Source organism: Arachis stenosperma, chromosome 6 (genome assembly GCF_014773155.1).
Source record: "Arachis stenosperma cultivar V10309 chromosome 6, arast.V10309.gnm1.PFL2, whole genome shotgun sequence".
Taxonomy (NCBI): domain Eukaryota; kingdom Viridiplantae; phylum Streptophyta; class Magnoliopsida; order Fabales; family Fabaceae; genus Arachis; species Arachis stenosperma.
Genome location: NC_080382.1, coordinates 118983767 through 118988433, shown reverse-complemented (window position 1 = coordinate 118988433; position 4667 = coordinate 118983767). Strand labels below are relative to the sequence as shown.

Below are 4667 nucleotides of genomic sequence, written 5' to 3'. Positions count from 1 at the left end.
GTGCTTCAAACTCCTGAGGGCGGGGCGTTAGTGACAGACGCAAAAGAATCACTGGATTCTATTCCGGCCTGATTGAGAACCGACAGATGGATAGCCGTGCCGTGACAGGGTGCGTTGAACATTTCCAATGAGAGGATGGGAGGTAGCCACTGACAACGGTGAAACCCTTGCATAAGCTTGCCATGGAAAGGAGTAAGAAGGATTGGATGAAGACAGTAGGAAAGCAGAGAGACGGAAGGGAAGGCATCTTCATACGCTTATCTGAAGTTCCTACCAATGAATTACATAAGTATCTCTATCTTTATCTTTATGCTTTATTCGTTTATCACTATACCCAATTGAGTCTGCCTGACTGAGATTTACAAGGTGACCATAGCTTGCTTCATACCAACAATCTCCGTGGGATCGACCCTTACTCACGTAAGGTATTACTTGGACGACCCAGTGCACTTGCTGGTTAGTTGTGCGAAGTTGTAGTGATCACAATTTCGTGCACCAAGTTTTTGGCGCCGTTGCCAGGGATTGTTTGTGTATGGACAACTGACGGTTCATCTTGTTGCTTAGATTAGGTATTTTTTTTTTCTTCAGAGTTCTTAAGAATGAATTCTAGTGTTTCAAGGTGATGTTCTTATCATCACCAAAGCTGATTGATTCTCATCAATTTAGCTCTTGAATGCAATGTCCTGCTGAAGCTTGGCCGGCCATGTCTAATTCCTTTAGACTAAAGCTTTAGACTAACATTGCATGATTCCTGGAATTCTCATTAAGAATTTTGATACCTTTATTTTCCTTTTCACTTAATTTTCGAAAAAGCACAAAAAAATTTATAAAATCATAAAATCCAAAAATATTTCTTGTTTAAGTCTAGTGTCTCATTTTAAGTTTGGTGTCAATTGCATGTTTCTGTTCTTCTTGCATTTTTCAAATTTATGCATGTGTCTTTATTAATCTTCAAGTTGTTCTTGATGATTTCCTTGTTTTGATCTTTGAATTCTATTGACTTGAGTGTTTTGTTGTTTCTCATATGCATTCTTATTTTGTTAGTGTCAATAGTATACAAACTGCTAAGTTTGGTGTCTTGCATGCATTGTTATTTGATTATTCCTCATTATTAAAAATCCAAAAATATTTTTTATTTGTGTCTTTTCAAGTCAATAATACAGAGAATTGAAGATTCAGAACATACTGCAGAGGAATCACACAGAAAAAGCTGAGCATTCAAAAATGCCCAGTGAAGAAGACAGACTGGCGTTTAAACGCCAGCCAGGGTACCTGGTTGGGCGTTTAACGCCCAAAAGGGTATAGTTTTGGGCGTTAAACGCCAGAATGTGCACCATTCTGGGCGTTTAACGCCAGGATGGCACAAGGGGGAGGATTTTGTTTTCAAAATCAATTTTTTTCAAGTTTTCAAAGTTTTTCAAAATCAAATCTTTTTCAAATCATATCTTTTCAATCAAATGTTTTCAAAATCAATTTCTTTCCTTTTTCAAAGATACTTACTAACAATTAATGATTTGATTGAACATTTTAAGTATGTTGCCTTTTCTGTTGAGAAAGGTTTAATGTTTGAATCATATCTTTTCTTGTTAGGCAAGTCATTAATTTTTAAAAATCAAATCTTTTTAAAATTGTTTTCAAATCATATCTTTTCAATCATATCTTTTTAAAACCATAACTTTTCAATCAAATCTTTTTAATCACATCTTTTCCAAAATAGTTTTCAATCAAATCTTTTTTTTATTTCTAATTTCAAAATCTTTTTCAAAAATCACTTGATTTCTTTTCCACTCTTATTTTCGAAAATCAATTAAGTGTTTTTCAAAATGTTTTCAAAATCTTTTACTTAATTGTCGAAAATTACTTCCCTTCTTCTCACATCCTTCTATTTATGGACTAACACTATTTCTTCATGTAAAAATTCGAACTCCCTCTTCTTGGACAAGTTCGAATTTTCTACTTCTGTCTTCTACCTTTCTTTTCCTCTGACACCTCAAGGAATCTCTATACTGTGACATAGAGGATTCCACATTTTCTTGTTCTCTTCTCTTTCATATGAGCAGGAGCAGAAACAAAGGCATTCTTGTTGAAGCTGACCCTGAACCTGAAAGGACCTTGAAGCGAAAGCTAAGAGAAGCTAAGGCACAACTCTCTGTAGAGGACCTGACCGAATTCTTCAAAGAAGAAGAAGACATGGCAGCCGAAAACAACAACAATGCCAACAATGCAAGGAAGGTGCTGGGTGACTTTACTGCACCTACTCCCGACTTCTACGGGAGAAGCATCTCTATCCCTGCCATTGGAGCAAACAACTTTGAGCTTAAGCCTCAATTAGTTTCTCTAATGCAACAGAATTGCAAGTTCCATGGACTTCCAATGGAAGATCCTCATCAGTTTTTAGCTGAATTCTTGCAAATCTGTGACACAGTCAAGACTAATAGGGTTGAGCCTGAGGTCTATAGACTGATGCTATTCCCTTTTGCTGTAAGAGACAGAGCTAGAATATAGTTGGACTCACAACCTAAAGAAAGCCTGGATTCTTGGGAAAAGCTAGTCAATGCCTTCTTGGTAAAGTTCTTTCCACCTCAAAAATGGAGTAAGCTTAGAGTGGAAGTCCAAACCTTCAGACAGAAGGATGGAGAATCCCTCTATGAAGCTTGGGAAAGATACAAACAATTAATCAGAAAGTGTCCCTCAGACATGCTTTCTGAATGGAGCATCATAGGTATTTTCTATGATGGTCTCTCTGAACTATCCAAGATGTCTTTGGATAGCTCTGCTGGAGGATCTCTTCATCTGAAGAAGACGCCTACAGAGGCTCAAGAGCTCATTGAAATGGTTGCAAATAACCAATTCATGTACACTTCTGAAAGGAATCCTGTGAACAATGGGACTAGTCAGAAGAAAGGAGTTCTTGAGATTGATACTCTGAATGCCATACTGGCTCAGAATAAGATATTGACTCAGCAAGTCAATTTGATTTCTCAAAGTCTGTCTGGAATGCAAAATGCACCTGGCAGTACTAAGGATGCTTCATCTAAGGAAGAAGCCTATGATCCTGAGAACCCTTCAATGGAAGAGGTGAATTACCTAGGAGAGCCCTATGGAAACACCTACAATTCTTCATGGAGAAATCACCCAAATTTCTCATGGAAGAATCAAGAAAGACCTCAACAAGGTTTCAACAACAACAATGGTGGAAGAAACAGGTTTAGCAATAGCAAACCTTTTTCATCATCTTCTCAGCAACAGACAGAGAATTCTAAGCAGAACCCCTCTGACTTAGCAACCATGGTATCTGATCTAATCAAAACCACTCAAAGTTTCATAACTGAAACAAGGTCTTCCATTAGGAATTTGGAAGCACAAGTGGGACAGCTGAGCAAGAAAGTTACTGAACTCCCTCCTAGTACTCTCCCAAGTAATACAGAAGAAAATCCAAAAGGAGAGTGCAAAGCCATAACCATGGCCGAATTTGGAGAGGAAGGAGAGGAAGTGAACGCCACTGAGGAAGACCTCAATGGGCGTGCACTGACCTCCAATGAGTTCCCAAATGAGGGACCATGGGAATCTGAGGCTCAAAATGAGACCATAGAGATTCCATTGGACTTACTTCTGCCTTTCATGAGCTCTGATGAGTATTCTTCCTCTGAAGAGGATGAGTATGTCACTGAAGAGCAAGTTGCTAAATACCTTGGAGCAATCATGAAGCTAAATGACAAGTTATTTGGAAATGAGACTTGGGAGGATGAACCTCCTTTGCTCACCAAAGAACTGGATAACTTGTCTAGGCAGAAATTACCTCAAAAGAAACAAGATCCTGGGAAGTTTTCCATACCTTGTACCATAGGCACCATGACCTTCAAGAAGGCTCTGTGTGACTTAAGGTCAAGTGTAAACCTCATGCCTCTCTCTGTAATGGAGAAGCTAGGGATCTTTGAGGTGCAAGCTGCAAGAATCTCACTAGAGATGGCAGACAACTCAAGAAAACAAGCTCATGGACTTGTAGAGAATGTTTTGGTTAAGATTGAAGACCATTACATCCCTACTGATTTCATAGTCCTAGAGACTGGGAAGTGCATGGATGAATCCATCATCCTTGGCAGACCTTTCCTAGCCACAGCAAAGGCTGTGATTGATGTTGATGGAGGTGAACTGATCATTCAAGTGAATGAAGAAACCTTTGTGTTTAAGGCTCAAGGATATCCCTCTGTCACCATGGAGAAGAAGCATGAAGAGCTTCTCTCAATTCAGAGTTAAACAGAGCCCCCACAGTCAAACTCTAAGTTTGGTGTTGGGAGGCCACAACCAAACTCTAAGTTTGGTGTTGAACCCCCACATTCAAACTCTAAGTTTGGTGTTGGGAGGTCCCAACATTGCTCTGAATATCTATGAGGCTCCATGAGAGCCCTCTGTCAAGCTACTGACATTAAAGAAGCGCTTGTTGGGAGGCAACCCAATGATTATATTTTATATATTTTCTTTTGTTATTTTATGTTTTTTTTTTGTAGGTTGATGATCATAAGAAGTCACAAAATCAATTGAAAAAGCAAAAACAGAATGAAAAACAGGAAGAAAAATAGCACACCCTGGAGGAAGAACTCACTGGCGTTTAAACGCCAGTGAGGCTAGCAATTGGGCGTTTAACGCCCAGTCTGGCACCATTCTGG

General features: G+C 39.0%; 1 non-coding gene across 1 annotated transcript; it reads right to left on the bottom strand.

Annotated features, from left to right (window-relative positions):
• Positions 1-2595: 2595 nt before the first annotated feature.
• On the bottom strand, positions 2596-2703 carry LOC130938584 (small nucleolar RNA R71). Its single transcript, XR_009069744.1, has one exon. It is a non-coding gene; the product is annotated as a small nucleolar RNA R71 (small nucleolar RNA).
• Positions 2704-4667: the final 1964 nt, after the last annotated feature.